Source organism: Pseudopodoces humilis, chromosome 5, assembly GCF_049639895.1.
Source record: "Pseudopodoces humilis isolate 2021_Gansu_Grassland_sample_001 chromosome 5, ASM4963989v1, whole genome shotgun sequence".
NCBI lineage: Eukaryota > Metazoa > Chordata > Aves > Passeriformes > Paridae > Pseudopodoces > Pseudopodoces humilis.
Window position 1 is genome coordinate 49,852,168 of NC_142204.1, and position 18,240 is coordinate 49,870,407.

Below are 18,240 nucleotides of genomic sequence, written 5' to 3' on the forward strand. Positions count from 1 at the left end.
TCAGATTTTGTGTACTTCTATCACTTGAGTATCAGAGTGCCTCCCAGGGATTTAAGAGTAGTAATGGCAATGATCGACTGACTTTCCCAGCCTCAAGAAAAAAGTGCTGAGTTAACTGATGTCATGGTTTAACCCATGCCAGCACCCAAGTACCATGCAGCCACTAGCATACCCCACTGCACATCCCTTCTGCCCCAGTGGGATGGGGTGGAGAATTGGAAGAAAAGTAAAGCCTGTGGTTTGAGATAAGAACAGTTTAATAATTCAAATAATATTTATATTTCTATGAATATTAATAATAACAAAAACAATAATAATTATAATGTACTGAAAAGGGAGACAAAAAAAGATAGAAATATATTGTTACGATTTGGAATGGCAAAATAATGATATGAGACTCTGAGCCTTCATTGGAGGGCATATAGTGAAGGTTTATTAGAAACACGCTCTTTGTATACAGCAGTTCAGTACAATGAATAGGATTGGTCATTTAGAACACCCCTTGACTGTTATTTCCAAGTAAATAACCAGTTAGGAAAACACCACCTGCTAATGGTTTTTCACCTTCCAAGGATTGTTTGGATTCCTCCTTATGATTTCCCAGGCCAGAGTGAGAATGTTGAGAACTTGACTTTCCCAGAGGCTCAAGATAGTGCCTGAAGCCTGAAAGTCTCTAATTTGGCTACTGTCAGTTCTCACAGAAATAAAGTAAAATTGATGAACCATACTATTGCTCACCACCTGGTGATGCATGCCCGGCTTGTCCTTGAGCAGAAATCCTTGAGCCAGCTTCCCCCCCTTTATATACTGAGCATGATGCTTTGTGGTGTGGAATATCCCTTTGTCATGGCCATGCTCCTTCCCAGCTTCTCGTGCAGCTCCTCACTGGCAGAGCACAAGAAATGTCCCTGACTTAGAGTAGCTACTACTCAGCAACACCTAAAACATTTGTGTATTATCAACATTATTCTCATACTACATACAAAACATAGCACTGTACCAGATACAAGAGAATAAAGAAGAAAGTTAACCCTATCCCAGCTGAAACCTGCACATCTGATGAGTTTATTTTATTTTAATTACAATGATGCTGAAGTAGATGCATCCTCGGACCTTTAAAGGTCATCTAGTCCCATCAGCCCTGCAATGAGCAGGGATATCTTCAACTAGATCAGTTGCAGATCAGTTGCTCAGAGCCCTGACCTTGAATGTTTCCAAGGATGGGATATTCACCACCTCTCTGGGCAGCCTGTGCCAGTGTTTAACCACCGTCATTTCTTTCTTACATTTGGTCTGATGTATGCACATAGATAAACTCAGGAGACTTCAGCTGTTTTGGAGTTCACACACTATTATTACAATATCATTAGAGCTATGTTCAAATTTTCAGAGTCTTCTTTTAAATTTGATTATTTAGCTTATGTGGGAGGACAGATAGAGATAGTGCTGAAGGCAATCTTGTCCTTGATAAATTTCAGCTGTGTTAATTACCAAAGAGTGGGAGCAGCCTTGTCCTCACAGCTGTGTCCAATAAGGATGTGAGTTATAAAAGAGTTGGTTAGCTGGCCGAGAGCTAGTTGGAGTCTGCTGGCTGTGCTGGGAGGAGGAAGGGTCAGGTGGTTTTGTGAGGGACAGAAAGGGTAAGATGTCATACAAGGGACAGGAAGGAGTTAGCTAGTCCTGCAAAAGGAGAAGAAGGAAAGAAAGAGCCAATGCTGCGTGGAGCTGCCCATGGCAAGGTTACAAAGGAAAGATATGCGAGCTTTTAGATAACAAAGGGCTGATGCTTGAAGCTGTTCTCAGTGTCAGTTGTCTGTCCTCTGTTAAGCTTAAACTGGATTCACATTCAAATCCTAATATTATTACTTTCTATGATTGTAAAGCATAATTCTTTGACTATAAGTGGAGACAGTTTCTCTTTATTGTCTAGTGTGACTCAGTAAACCAAAAGGGAACCACAAAAATTTGTGAAGCCAACAGGAATTCTCTGTATCCATACTGATAGCTCAAATCTCAAGAGCATATTATGAGAAAATGTGTATTCCCTACTGCAGATTCTGTACCATGTAATGTTTAGCATGGTGCATTACAACTATGAATGCAACTTGTATTCTAGAAGCAAAAATAGAGATTGAAGTAATTATGTGAGGCCAATACCAGGTGCATCTCTGAGGAACTGAATGGATCTTATAAATAATCCTGCAGTAATGTTTTTCCCATCGAAGATATGTGCCAGTCTACTACTACGCACCAAAGTGTATTTTGCTTTTAATGGCATGATGCAACGGTAAAAGTATACGTGCCACTAGTTCCTGCAGAAAAGGCTTTAAAGTCCAGTGCATACTACAGTATGGCACCTATATATGATCTGCTGGATGGCAGCCAAGAGGAACTTGGGAAAAAATGGTAAGAAGTGTGCTTTAGAATAGTTCAGTGAAAGTTGTCTCCTTTGTAGGAAGATAAACCTTTTCAATTATGTTGGTAGCTGTAACAGTTTACCATGAGCCCCAGTGGTGAGATTTTGTTCCAGAGCTTGGTGCAATAGAAAAGTTCCTATTTTTAAAAAAAATGTTCTGCTTTCTCCTCCTTCACCTGCACTAAGGACTGGAGTTTTTTTCCAGTTGGAACATTAGCAATTTACATAGCAATAAATGTGAAAAAACCCCTGAGATTTAAATCTCAGTTAGTGCTGATTCTGTAATAAAAGCATAGAAACATTTCTAAAAGGCAATTTCTTCACTTATTTGATTTTCTCTTCGGTAACTGCATTGCAGTGATGACTTTACCAATTCTTATGTTCATTGTGACTTCATATTCACTGAAAAAACTTTCTCCTGTTGTACTTTTCTTTGTCATTGTTTTTACCTTCTTGTTAGTATTATACACTGTCTTGACTGGACATTTGTGGTTGGGTTCTTTTCCCCCTTGAACTGACACTGATGAGAGAGAGGCAGTTTTCTCTTGTTTGGACTTGGTTGTTTATTCTTGTATCTTCATTACATGCATACAAGGTACAAGGAGCTGGGTAGACTAAGGTAGAAAGGTGCAAAATGGCTAACAAAGATCTTCTTCAAGGTCTTTTATATGTCTGTTAACCCAATTAACAAATGCCAAGTAAATTATTTTTCTTAGTGACCCAATGACCTAACACCTGTGTGCTGCACTGCAGCATTCTTTATCTAATCACCTACTACAACCCAAAAACCTCTAGGAGAAGAAAGAAGGACACGAGACAATACCCTAAATCCTTCATCTTGCCTCTTATTTCTTAAACTAGCTTAAACCTTTAATCAAAGCCAAACATACACCTAAGCAAAATGTCCTATTGTTGTTTGATGTTTCTCACCCAGTGGCTTAAGAAAACTCTAATTTACACACTTGCACTCCTAGTTTTTCTATTTAACTTCAACAGTTGTTTTCATTATGTTATATGAAATTCAGTGCTTTCTTGGATGTCAGAGCCAGGTATCAGAGATAAGGGCACACTCTCTGTGGCTCTGACTCCAACAACATGTAACATTTGATAGTAACCTACATCCTCTTCAAATTGACATAGATGATTGCAGTGTTTCCTGTGCGGTTCCCTGTACTAACACCCCTGTGTCATTCACCTTCTTTTGGATGGTATGCCAGTTTTTATTGTTGCCTTCTTCTCTGAATTGTTTGCAGTAACTAGACTCTCACAGGGACTGCAAGTTTATGAATTGCTTTTTCAGAAGGGCTGTGTGTGACCTACGAGGTTTCGTGTTACCTGAGGATTTATAACATCTCTGTTGAGAACTGAATCAAGAATTGTAACTTCAGACCAGTAATGACCAATTTGGTTTCATGAAATAGAGCTTTGGTGTAGTGGGTACTAGCATAATTGCATTAAACAGACAATTTGCAATTAGACATCAAAGAGATAAGTGTTGGTGACAGAAGAAATGAAGGAGAGTGGGAGACATGATCAGAGTTCCTTTTAAAAATTACACAAAAGTACAGTGTGACCTATTTCCATAGCTCAGCACAGTAAACTTGTGACTAGTCTATTTGTTTAATACATTGCTTGTCACATTTGATGTAGTATGCCAAGTTTTTTCACAATCAGGCTCTCAATTTTTGATATTGGTATAGCCAAGAATATTGTGTTAGAGTCCATTTGTTTCTTCACAGAGTCTACCACTCTAGTGTAATCAAAGCCAAACATACACCTAAGCAAAATGTCCTATTGTTTTTTGATGTATTTGTCTAGTCTTGTCTGGATTCTGTTCCCACTGTATAAAAGTAAAATCTCAGTGACGTCATTGGTGTGTTGGTGATTGAAACTTGATGGTCCATGTAACATGGAAAAGTATAGTTATAGTTCAAAATCCACTAATTTTTCTATTTTTTGGAACATACATAGGTAAGATATATAGTAACTGAAACATTTTCAGCCTTCTTTCCTAAAGAAGAAAAAAACCAGCTGTCTTTTCTATATGTTCTCTTCCTTCCTAGTAGTTTTTCAAATTTTTGACCAAGGCTCACATTTCTGAGAAGAACTGAGATCCTGAGCATGTCCAAGTTCTTAAAAATCTGGTTATGACTCCTAAATAGAGGAGAGCGATCTCCATTACTGAGAAAAAGGCTGGCAACTTCTGTCTGGCAGCCCATGGGCAGCTTAAGGCTTAACCTACATGAGCCAGTGGGCATGTAATAATGTCATGATGTCTGTGGAAGGTGGCATGGGAAAGGCTGGAGATGCACAGAACCGTAAGAGACCATGGTTTGATGTACTCACTTCTTAGAGGGATTTTCTTTTTTTCACGTTTCTTTCCAGTAGCCTCTTTAAATTTGGCTATAATCCTGATTCAGTGACATCTAAGGGCTACAAACTGTGATGGTTGTTTCCAGCTGAATTGCCTTCTGATCAAATGCATAACCTATGAGTCCTCAACGGTGGCACTCTGGAGCCCAGCTGAAACATCAGGTCATCTCCTGAGTTAATGAGGCACACAGGATGAGGTCAGCCACTGCCTGCCATGGCTGGAAATAGAGTCACAGCAGTTGTAGGGTAGCTGATGCAGCTTAATTTCTTGTCTGAGGATATAGCATAGAGATACCAACTCATTGTGAAGTTAATATTTAATTCTCATCTCTCTGGATGAAGAAAATTCATAAGAGGAGATGCTATACCAAAGATCAGTCCTCAGTCCCAGCATTGGCAAGTTGGCTGTAGCTTGTGCCCTATAAGCATGGTCCACAGCTAGTTGGTTTGAAAACACTGATACAGGAAGGACAAAATTTCTCCTGAAAATTCAGCTGGTAAAAAACAGTAATCCAGTGAAAAGTTCAGGCTGGGAAAAGTTCATATTTTAGGTTTATCATTTTCATAAAAGAAATAACCTGAGGAAACAAAAGAGAGTTGAGAACAACTATCTTCAAAACTGTTAAAATTTGGAAACAGGAAAAGCAAACACATAAGGAGGAGAAAAATTACCTAATTTTGTCATACTTTAATATCTCACTTAGGAAAATTAATTAATCAATCTTGTTGAAGAATGCCTAATTGAGCAGTACACCTTTTAAAACAAAACCTGTGCTCTTTTATGCCTTGGTTTGAAGATATGCCTTGCAGCTAAATCCTCAGTTAATATCCATCACTCTGCAATGACAACTTGATGGGTGGGTACCCATTTGCACAGAGCTGCAACTCAGGGTGCAAGTGAAAAATAAGGAAAGAATCTAAGTGCTGGGTTTTGGTTCAATATAAATGTAGCTTGGAGTTTGCAACAACAGTGCTGACAAAGCCTTGAAAATAACTGTGGTAATGGCTCTAAATCAAGAGCTATAATAAATGTCAGGACAAACCTCATTAGTTTCAGGGAATGAGTATAGAAAATAGGAAGAAAAACTCTCTGGTAACAGATTAGAACTATGGGCACAATCTTAGTTCCGGTTTTTAGTACTTCCCAAGTCTGGAGGGGAACTCTGCACCAGCTTCTTATATATAACCATGATATGCTCAGCTGTGAGAGAACTCAGGCCACCACCTTCACTATTCCATGAATTCTCATCTTCAAAATAATCTGTAAGTTATATCAGTGCATGCTCCACACAAAGCCCCCAAAATGGTACAAACTTTTAACACTGGAAATGGGTTTTCTAATGCAGACTTTGTGAGGCATTCCTTGGAAGTTTCTTCCCCTTGCACAATTCTGTACCTGTGGGGTAATGTAAGTGATTTTATTTGGCAATGTAGGGACTGCCAAGTGTCTTAGCTCCAAGAAGGAAATAGCTTTGACACAGATTATCTGTGTAATTTTTCTTCTTGGTAGCAGCATGCCTTATAATGAAAGTATTTCCAAGCAGAGTTAGGAATAGATTTATATTTTTGAAAAATACTGTAATACCCTATGGAAACCCTGAAAAGAGAATTCAAGTTATGAGCATAATTGTTGTACTACTCAGTAGTTAATACTTTAAAGGTAGTGGAAAAAGGTTATTTTTACTATTGCTAACTAAATGTTACATTTTCTTCCCAGATTCAATTCAATAGTAATAAATAATTATTTTGAATGATCCAACACATTATATATATATGTATACATACAAATAAAAATCCTTTCCTAGAAATTGTTTGCAAATAGAAAGAATTCTAAGGCTATCCTGTCCTTGCAGTATAAGGGAAGTGGTATCTTCTGAAATTTTTGAGGCTAGCTGTGATAAGACTTAGATATAAGCACATAGGTACATAGAAGCAATATATCTAAAGGTATTGATTTGTTGGTTTGTTTTTGCAAAACAAATGAACTTAGAATGGACATAGTATTTTAGAAAATGTTCATGTTAGGTCTTGTAGTCAAATAATCACTAATTTAATGAAGCTCAAGGACTTGCGTTTTCTATTTGTAGTACCATCTCTGTTATCTATTGTATGTTGAATATGGAAAGAAAATCAGGGTTCTTGCTTCACAGATAGTGACAAAAGTACTCCTGAAGGCTGATGTTAAGAGATTTCCAATAATGAATGGCAAGGAAATACAAAACCCCCTACATGTGATATCTGCCAATTCAGATGGCAAAAGAGATGTTTGGGGTTTTTTGCTTCTAGTTTGTGAACTTCAGAGTAGTGATTAGCTCTGTGCTTCAAAGGCATATTAAAATTACCAGAGCTGTTTATTTCTGCTTATACATATTGGAAAGCCAAACATCACAATCTTTCTCTAAGGTAAAAAATGAAATAGATACTTTTTCCAAGCAAACATTAGTAGCCCCTGTTTAAATTTCATAGTGCTGTGGGTGTTAAGGGTGAGAATATGCATTTTGTGGGGTAATGCATTGCTGAAAGTCATGGTGTGAGCATGAAATTTTTTCTAATTTTTAAACTTTAAAGTTGTAGAACCCTGGCCTTGAAAAAAAGCAGAAGTTAACTATAAGTGATTTGCAAATCACAGCATATAAATTGCACTCCATGAAGAGTGGGATTATGCAAATCTATAAACACCAATATCAAATAAATAAGCAGAGTTCTCACCTGTTCTAGCAGTTTCTTGTTTACATCATACCAGATTCATTTTCAGGGATATAACTGGAACAAAACAAGTCTATGGCATCTCTAATTTAGTTGTTTTTCCTGGTATTAGATCTCTTTCCTCCCTGGTGCCTAATTGCTGTTAGAATAAGAAGGCATGATACATAATGAGGTGTTGGATAATAGCTCCTCTGAGCTTTGCTAAAGATTCTATTATTTATTGAAATATGCTTTGTTTTCTAAGTTATGTAAAAGTATCTTAGAAAGTACCTAGCCTCTGTACCACTGCATACTGAATGAGTTTTACCTTGTAGAAGTACCCGTGGAGTCTGTTAATGAATGCATTATTGCTCTAAGCACAATTTAAAAGGAAGATTCAAAAATAGCATCCATCTTCACCTGGAGTGACAGCTTTAATATTCAAGCCCTTTTTCTTCAACCTCACACTATTCTGTTTATGCCACTGTTAATGTATGGGCTTTATACCCTCTGGAAAACTAACAGCAATGCTTTAAACTGTTTAAGTTTAGGAACACTTACCATATACCATAAAATAAATCATTGGCCTTGTTATTTGAAATGAACTATTGTACATTAGTTGAACACTATTGTTTCTGGAGCCCTGAAAAACCTTTAAAGATATCTTTCCTTAATTTTATGCTTAGTACTTCAAATATAAAATAGCACTGAAAATAAGGTTTTTTATAAATCAAAAGAAATTTATCCTTCCTCTTTGAGGAAGGTTTTATATTCTTAGGGATACACTTCCTGTAATTTCAATTCCTTCCCTGAGAAATGTGTTTCCAGAAAGATGGTTTAAATGGTAGACAGCAAATATTTTTTTAAAAAATATGGACTAATTAGTTCTTTGTCCTAGATATTCAGCTACTGCTCTCTACAGAGTGACATGCTTACAGGAATATTGCTGAATTTACAGTCTGGTGTTAAAAAAAAAAAGCCTTTAAAACAAGAGTTTGGATTATTTAGAAAGATACTTTAATTCATCAAAAATTAATGTTCCTTTAATTTCTTAGGGGAGAACACAAACCATGTTCCCAGGCTGGGCACTGATGGTTCTAGTCACATGTAGAAAAAGGGCTGTATGCTACAGTGATCTGTGGGTGGTTCTCAGTTGTTCTGAAGTAGAAACTACATTGCTGTATCTTTCTTCTTGCTTTCCCTCTTCTGTGAGAAGTACAGTAGAAAGTCAACAGCCAAACTGAATTTTTCTTATTTTACTTTAGTTTTGCTTCATTTCAGGCCCATGAGGTCTCTCCAAACATGTGTACATTTCCCTTGAGAGGTCATTATCTTGCTGAGCAATAGGCACCAGACTTCATTAAACATGTGTAACATTTGCCTAGCAGTAAAGAGCCCTAGAGGGCTCTCAGGAACTGTTGTTTGCTGTCTAACAGAGTAGGCTCATAGGATAAACTAGGATCATACGGTTGCATGCTACGGATACCCTTTCTTAATATTTTTGTTCCTGCATTCACAGATCTTATAGGAACTGGGACTCTCCTTTAGTCAGGATACTGTGTAACACTTTGTTTGTGCTGCAGCTCATTAGCAGTGAAAGAAAAAGGGGCAAAGGTACACAACAACACTTGAAGTCAAGTTTGCACATCTAACCATCACCAGGCTAGTTTGATGCTTAATTCAGTATCTTGCTGGCTAAAGTGCTTTATACAGAACAATTTATGTAATACAAAATATTGCAGAATTTTGGTTACGTGGTGAGGGGTTGCAGTAATTCTATTTTTTCCTTCCAGTACATCAGCATTTTGTATAGACTTAAACCCTAAAATGGGCAATTTGGGGCCACTGAAAGTAAGCCCTTAGAATGTCTCCCATCTTGAATACATCCCTGGTTCCCATGAAATATTTACAGATTTCATTGATTCTATTTGGCAATAACAAAGTCCATTAGACTGAATTATTTGCCATCTTTCTTTATTTTTTCAGTCTATCCAGGCAGAGTTTTTATTAAATAGCATGTTTTTCAAGCTCTTTATCAATCAAACTAAATCAGGATCTGAACTGAACATGCAAATGCAAGTGATGGGGAAAAATATTCAGTTTGAGCTTGGATCTGAACATATCAATTCAGTTCTTGCTTACAGCTTGAAAAAACAGCCCACTGTCTGAAGTCATGCCCAATAGATCTAGGGCAAGAGGATGAAGCTGCTTCCTTTCCACCCTCTTTCTTCCTTTCTCCTTCTACTGGATAAAGAACTTTATGGTCCTTGATTTGCTCACTCTTACCAACTGGCAAGAAAGATGGATTCAGATATAAGCAAAGTATGTGCTTCAATGGCTGACCTGCTATCTTCCAGCTCTTGGTCTCTACTTATGCTCTTTCTGAAGTTCAGTTGCAGGATGAAGCAGCCACACCAATTTTCTCGAGTGTCCATGATCAGAACGGATGAATTCAGGATGAGACTTTGCGGTGAGGTACGCATCTTAAAAAAAATCTTATCTTTTGTGAGGTTGCTCAAAGTGAAAGATATACAAAACTGTTCCAGGAATGAGTGGGGATGAATAATGCTAAAGAAGGGAAGGATGATTTTAGAAATATAGTATTTTATAATTTCAGGATATTTGAATTATTTTAGGCCTTACAAAGCAGTCTTCAAATTATGTAATATATGTGAACAATATTCCAGAAGAAAAAGTGTGTGAAATAAATTCCAAATTTATCACCTATATCCCTGTAAGTCTCCTGTCAGACAAACAAGGAAATGGATATTACAAAAGAAAAATACATTCTTGAATATTCAGTACTGTCTCTATAACAGCAAATGAAAATTAATTTTATTCTAAGTTAGGAATTCTGCCATCCCTAACAAAGTCACCTATCCCATCCTTTGTTAATAGGGGAAGCACTAGCCCAACACATTTATATCTCATGTCTTCAGTCCTTTGGACTCTATTGTCAAGGTAAACAGTTGTGTTTAACCACAAAGTAAGCTTCCCTGAAACAAGAAAAATGCACATTGCAATGGGCTGCCTGCCCTGTCTCCCCTGCCTTCCCCTTTTTTATTTCACTTTGTAATATTTCTTTTTTTAAAATTAATTTTATCATTTTTTTTCCAAGTTTGAGAGGTGAATAAAAAACAAAATATCAACCAGAGTGTGGGGCTATAACATTATTAATTTAGATCAATCTTTTTTAAAGTATTTGACACTCAACACTATGTTACTTTTCTGATGGTGTACATAGATTCTTGAGTATATAGGATAGGAGGCCAGATATTTGGGTACTTGTAACAGGCAGTTGTGCTACAGGAACTCAGAAAGGTTCATTGTTTTTCATTCATGGAATGCCCTTAGTTTTAGCTTTTAATTTAGAAAATAGTAAATGTATTACTTTTAAGTAAAATGTATCATTTGAACCTCCACATGTTAATTCAATATACCCGTGGATGAGGTTTTGACATTACAGTATAAGAGCTGTGCTGAACTTGAGGGCTTGTGGAACATGGATATTGTCAAAGTTTAACCTGATTTGTGTATAGTGAGTGTCCACCAGTACTTCACTGGTGGAGCTTTTAAGCAGCACTGCAGTTTTATGCTTGTTTGCTATTACCCCAGAGAGCCCTTGCTTCTGTGCTTCCTACTCTTCAGCATGTTTCCTCTCTTTAATATGACCTGCCAAGTTTTCCTTTTTCTACTTCGCTTTTACCATTTTCTGTGATTAAATTTTTGTGTTTTCCTTATAGAGCGTTCCTTGTTCCTCCCTAATTTCTGTGTCTTGCAACATATGCCAGGAATAGCTCAATCAAATACTCATAGGGATCTGTTTTTCTTTGAAATGTCCTTGGAATTTTTACCTTGTAAGTCCAAGAAAGCTCACTTGTGTTCTGTATTTTAGCTGCCAGTTCCATTGAGATATCTAAAGTACTATAGAGTGTCTCAAATAGCACTAAATGCCTCTCTTTCAGGAACTGAATTGTACTTGCTATTTCTTTTTCATCTTGCTGTGATTTCACCACTGTATTCTCCTTCTCTCCTAATCTTTCCCAATTTTTTCCATCTCCTACAGTCCCAGCTTAAATTGTCTCAGCCTCTTCCTCAAAGCACTCCTCCTAGCAGAAGTGTATCCCTCAGGACCTCATCTTGGACTTCTGCTAACAGTATTTGTGTGAAGAACCATTATCTCAAACTTCTTCCTTTCTCAGACATTCCCTCAGTAATCATCATAGCTGTGTGCTCCCTCAAACTTGTCTCCGTGAAACTGGAGACAAATATAGGACAGAGAAGATTAAGATTTTGTTCCAAGTACAGAGGAAGCTGAGTTTTTTAAAAAAATTTAGCATATGGAAAAACATGAGGATGCTAAGTGAAAGAGTAATCTTTAATTACACAGCCATGCCCACTTGATAATTCTCTTTTGAAGTATGACTGGAAAAAAGAAGATTCTTCAAGGAAATTCAGACAAGCAGCCTGAAATAGCAGAGCTGCTGGGGAATAGGAAGCAGACAACCGGTTGTTTGCTTTAGGAAGGAATCGACCAGAATGAAAGACAATCAAGATGGATACTGAGAACAGCAAACTGAAAACACATTGTACCTCCTCTCCTCCAGGGATTAACTGCCCTTGGCTGATAAGGAAAAGAAGCCTGTAAACGCTTTAGGCCTAAATGTACACAGCACTTCTCTACACTTTGGGAGCACTGAGCAATCAATGAAATCTGCTAAATGCAGCTGTTGTCCGTATTTAGCATACATAAGGGGGTAATTCATACAAGTAGAGTTATGGTTTCCACAGTGCTTAATGAATGAATGAATTGCTAGTAATGGGATGTTTCAGTCTAAAAAAACCCCAAACATATTTTGCAGTATGCAACTCTGCTGTTAAGAGGAACCAGATCATCTTCATGAGGAAAAGATTATGCATTTACTACCTTTTCCAACATTTCTTTCCTACAATGATGCTTTTGTAATTTTCCATTTAGGTCAGTGCAACACTTCTGGGTAATCAAGGGAGGTGTTGAGGAGGAAATTTTAGCACAGACATTTGGGGGGAAATAAATTTTAATTTCACACAATTTTAATTGCAAGACTGGGTATGCCAGATATACAAAGAATGTAAACCAGAAGTAAATACCTTGGCTGTCTTAGTGTATCCATGGAAAGTATACAAACGGAACACTTACATGCCTTCATGTTGCATCTGGTCTTAAGCAGTTTTCCAACAACTTTCGTTAGCAATTTTTAAGAAGGTTTACCTGCAACATAAGAACAGAGTTGTTAGGTCATGGCTGGGCCTTGTAATGAGTCTGCCCAAGACTCACTTGTACTATGCCACAAACTCATAGCTCAGAGCAGAGACTCCAGTGCGTTATTGCAACCAAAGCTAAAGATAATGCTGTGAGTAGCTGTACTGAGTATGGTGCAAAAATTACTCATTTTTGGAAGTAAAAGGCACCTTGATTGCTTGGTGTTCAACCGCATCTGAGTCCAACTTGCCTGCATAATTGAATGTTCTTTTTATTTGCAGTCACCAAATTAGCAGTCTGTGCATTAAATTTTAAAACTTTATTCCCAGGATCATTTTTTTAACTGCTATGTTTGTTATGTGTTTTTACAGTGTGAAATACACAAGTCAACTAATAGCATAGTTCTTAATCTCTATCAGCCTGTTCTAAATCCTGCAATGTATGAACTTTGTCATAATTAATTAAAAATGTAATTATTTCTCAGAATATGTCATCATTATATAATAAAGAGAAATTTTTACTTGACTATGAAAGAGAAATGAAAGATACTAGGTGTAATCCTGCAAATTTTAATACAACACTTATTCTGCTTGGCAACATGCTTCCAGCAGATAACTTTGCATTGCATGTATATAAATAATTCTCTTCTAACTCATTCATATGACCTTGTATCCCCTGCTCATACCCATAATAAAAGGAACGAGAAGTTAGGCTTTGCAAACTGTTTCAGTTACTTTTAAATCCTAATGCACATCAAAACTCACAAAAAGTTCCCACTAACTTCAACATCGTGTGACTTCATTCTGGTGGCCTTTTACTTCACGTAATTACTTTTCTTAGCAGGGCTTGTTAGGGAGAATAAGGGTTTGTATATTCTGAGCTGGGCTGGCTTCTGTGGATCAACTGTGGTGTTGATGCTCTGTATTAGTACAGTGGTTGGCATTGGTGCATGGATGTCCAAGCACAGAGCTGCCATTGGCTTTGTACCAGTGGTGGACTAATTCTATGCACAAATTGTTAAACAGAAACATACAATAAGAAAATTGTCTGATAATAATGGAAAGTTTCCATTTGTGATTAGTAGGAAGAAAATATGGAAAACTGACTGAAACATTTTGCTGTCTAAATTATTTCTCTAAAAATTTTGTATGCTTATGTCCCTCATGATTCTTCTGGCAGGCGGCTTACTTAAAAGCATTTGAGACTTTTAAATTCTTAGTTTATGCCAGCACTTCAGACAGCAACCATAAGTAATTATGTTCACATACATGGATGAAGGCAATTGCCAGTCCTATTAGTGTCAGACAGCGATGCAGGTTTGAAAGTAAATGGCACTTCAGTTCATCTCATTTATGCCACTGACAAACTGAGAAGTTAATGGCTCCTGGGAAGTATTATGAGACGTGAGAGCTCTACCATGCTTTGGGTAATATTATTATTACTGTTGTTAGCATTAATTATAGTAGTAAAAACCATAACAGCAGCCAGTCAGGAGGAATGGCAGTATTGACTAAGCAGGGAGTCTGTTGGATCCCTCTCCAGAATGCCTGTGCTCATGCCTAATAAGAAACATAATTTATTGCAGATGTCTTGTGGTTTGCAGGTGTTCTAACTCTGAAAGCATCAGATTCCAGTTTTAGAGAGATGACCCTCAAACCTCTATTTTGTCTCTTCCAATTCCTCCAGTGCATCTGAGATATTTCAAAGAATAGTAAGAGAAAGGCAGTTGATATGAGAAATGTACTACTACTGCTAGCTAATTGAGGTACTCAAAAAACAAGACTGAGCCTGCTGACCTAAAGGAGGCAAAACTGATGTTCAGGTTCTTAACAACACATGGAAAAGAGAAAAAAAAGTTGCTAGAAAACATTTTGTTATGTGGGGAGTAATAGGTTCTCTATCCATCATGGTAGGGAAAGTATTTTTGGATGGAAGAGGGAGCTCTCAGTTTTGGGTTGTGGTAAGATCTCTAGGTGAAACCTTTAACCAACCAGATGTGGATATCTTATGTTCTTACTAGCTCTTTGTTCCCAGACTTTTATCTGTACTTTTACTTCCTGGCTGAGGGAAGGCAGAAGGTAGTGTGGATCTCATAATTTGTCACGGAATTAGGAGAATTTTAGCTAGGAATTGATTACAGGTGTGAATGTGTTTGCATGTTTCTGTCTGCATGTGGAACTCAGAGATGTGGTTTAGTGCACTTGGCAGAGTTAGGTTAACAGTTGGATTTGATGATCTTAAAAGTCTTTTCCTACCTAAAAGATTTTATGATTCTACAGTCTGTTTTTCTTTGTATTCCTGATTTTTTGTTATGTTGCATGAGCACATCCATGGCAGTGATGAGGAAGATAGCTCTTCTGGTCTGGGATCTTTTGGTACAGTGTCTGTACTCACTTTCCAGGTGAGTTTCCTTTAGGCACAAAAACAAACAGGAGGAGAGATCTTGCATTAATATCAGTGTGTGGAGATGGATACCTGCTGAGTGTGCCTGGAATTTTTCTGGCACCCTGCATGGAAAGGAGTGGAACAGCTGACACCAGGAGTGGTGCACTAGGATTAACTTGAAAACTTTAGATCCTTCTCACCAACTCATGTTACTGATTTTGGCCCAAGAGTATTTGTATTATTAAAGACCAGTGAGCTGCGCAGTTCCTAGCTTTTGTTGGCTGGTGTCACTGAGGTTACTGAAGGCAACTTCAGTATGTGTTTCTTGCGTGCCTTTCCAACTGTGGCCTCCTCTTGACTTTCTTCTTTAGAGAATCCCTGTCTTCATACCATCCTCTTCCTCAAGTCTGGGGAATCTCTCTGGCCCCTCACCCCCAGCTGCAAACCCCAGGGACATGATGTTTGACTCTCTGTGGCCGTGTTTCTCTTTTGACTGTGTTGTTCCCCATGTCCATTGCTTCTTGTCCTCCCCTTGTATCCTTCTCAGCCTCTCCCTCTTGTCTTTCCACCGTGCATCCCTTGTCAGCCCTGTATGTGACACTGTGCAATTACACTGTTTCTCCTGCTAGGAGAGGATGTTCCTGAGATGCTGGTCCTAGTGTTGGTCTTCATCTTACTGTCTGCCATGAATGCAGGAGGCTGTACCATGATTGGGAAGACATTCAGAGCAATGGCTGGAGGCTGTGACAGCTGCAGTCCTTTCTATGGAGCATGCTGTGGTGGTCATGGAACATGCAGCTGGCAGAGGCTTGTGGGGTGAGATGCATAATATGAGTAACCTGTTTACTATGTGGCATATGTGATGAAAGGCTGAGTGGACATGATTCCTGCATTGCAAAGGCTCAAGCCCTTTTCTGTGTGCGTGCCACTAGAGCATGCCAATGTTTCTTTGGACAGGTATACCTGTGCAGGTTTTGCTGCTACAGACACAAATAGCTTTTGTGAGTACCTATGGATGCTGAAAGCAGGCAAGAGGCATAGTGCCTGTGTGAAACTAAGTCACTCTGGCCTGGGAAAGCATAAGGAGGAATCTAAACAGTCCTTGGAGAAGGACAACAACCTTTTGCAGGCATTGTGTAGGATCCTTGTTTTTTACTTGCAAGAAACAGTCAAGGGGTGGTGTTCCACTTAACCAATGATGTGTAAGTTTAATGACCGATGAGAGTTTTACCTCTTGGACCTTGTCAGACCTGTCTATAAGAGATGATTGAGAATAATAAACTTACTCTCTTGGACAACCCAGCAAGTGAGTCAGTGTTGTACTTTCTGCTGTTCCTAATATAGTGTGACAAGTACCCAGTTTTCCGTCTCATGTTTTTTCAGCTATAGCCACAAAAAATGAGATTTAGCTGGTCATTCCCTGCATTTTTGACACTGATCAGACATAACTTTCAAAAGTTATTGTTTAATGAAGAAATTAAAATACACATTAGACAGAATGGAGCACCTTCCCTCACCCAGTTGGTAATAAATCAGTGTATGCTCCAGATAACATTGCTGACTGACACAGTATTTGACATCTCAGACCACTGTTTTTGCCAGAATAATCATCGCTTTTTATTCTTGTCATGTGCAGTACAATGCCAGTATGACTCATTGCAGTTTTTCTTTGAACATTTTTGAACAGAGTGTTTAGAAAGTATCAGATGGCCATATTTTCCCCAGAAGTGATAGTGCATATAAATTGTAAAATGATTTTATCATTTCTGCTAGAGGTGAGGAATATGATCTCTTTTGATGCTTGAGGAATTTTGTCAGCATTAATTAAGGAGATTTTAATTGGATTTTTAGGAATTACTTCAAGCTATAAGAAAAATGTAATTTCCTGATTAAATTTTGCATAATTAAGTTATATTTTGCAAATCTTTGTAACCTACACCTTTTTACTTGTAAGCTAAAAGCATGGAGGAATTGTACAAATCAGAAGCTGAATTTGCTGTAGAAATGCTCTTACTAGTTTTGAATATCTAGGAGCCTGAAAGTACTGTACCAAATGTAAAGTCTAATCCAAAATGTATTCTGTTTTGTGCCAAAAGTCATTATGCTGCTTTGGGGAATAAATTAATCAATTCTGAAGAGCTAGTCAAGAGAAATTAAATGGCAAAAGGATTATTAATGTAACATGAAGACAATGTGATTCAGTATACACAGCACAAAGAAGAATTAACTTTATTATACTTGCATATAGTAATTCAATCAAAAGTAATTTTAGTGACGTCTTGAGAGGTACAAATAAATGTAAGAACTCAAATTTTTGTGGGCATCAAATGGAAGTTAACCACATCAAGACCCCTTTGTTTTTGAAAGATTCCCACAATCTTATGGACAAATCTGGTATCAGGAAGCAATATAAGATGGGAAAAGCTGAATGGGTGTAGCAGTAGATAACATAACCATTTCTCCTGCATCACTCCATGTGACCCTGGTTTTGTGGATGTACGGCCTATATACCTATCTGTCCCCCCAAGTAAGACTGAAGTTTTCTCTGTCTTTGGGACATTATACTGTATCTATCATTGTCATAATTTGAAGATGCATGTCTGGAAGCCCTGAGTATTTCATTTTCATATTGTGTCTGGCAGATACTTGTGCTAAGTTGACTTTGACTGCACTATTTTTGGAAGGACTCAGCAGTGGTTGTTCTCTGAAACTGTTCATCCTGAGTGCTGCCTCTGAAGTAGGATGGTGTCCTTGGCTGCTAGCAGGAAGTAAAATCTTCCCTCTCAAGCAGTACAAGAACCAGAACTGTATTTGTACTTGAAATAATAACTTAGAATTTCATTTAAATAGTCATTTACATAACCTGTTCACACTGTAACCCTCTCTGTAGCCTTCCCCCTGGCCCAGGCTGGCATTGGTGATATCTGAGGATCCTTGGCTCTACTTTGCATGGGCCAGATGCATAACCCTGGTTCACATTGCTAAAGAAATTGCCTTATGGGGAGAGCCAGCTATGAGAAGTCTACAGAAAGATAAGGAATGTGAAATTGCGATCAGATGTAGGGTTGTTGAGGCAGAGATTGAGAAGAAAATAAAAGCCATTTTGAAAAGATATAAAATCTCAGAGAAGAAGAATACA

At 37.8% G+C, this 18,240-nt stretch overlaps 1 long non-coding RNA gene across 2 annotated transcripts; it reads left to right on the plus strand.

Annotated features, from left to right (window-relative positions):
* Nucleotides 1-1,597: 1,597 nt before the first annotated feature.
* LOC148184346 (uncharacterized) lies at nt 1,598-13,472 on the plus strand. Of its 2 annotated transcripts, none has more exons than XR_015772531.1 (3): nt 1,598-2,406; nt 9,863-9,949; nt 11,541-13,472. It is a non-coding gene; the product is annotated as an uncharacterized LOC148184346 (long non-coding RNA). The 2 variants fall into 2 exon arrangements; XR_015772532.1 differs by having other exon boundaries at nt 9,868-9,949.
* The last annotated feature ends 4,768 nt before the right edge of the window (nt 13,473-18,240 follow it).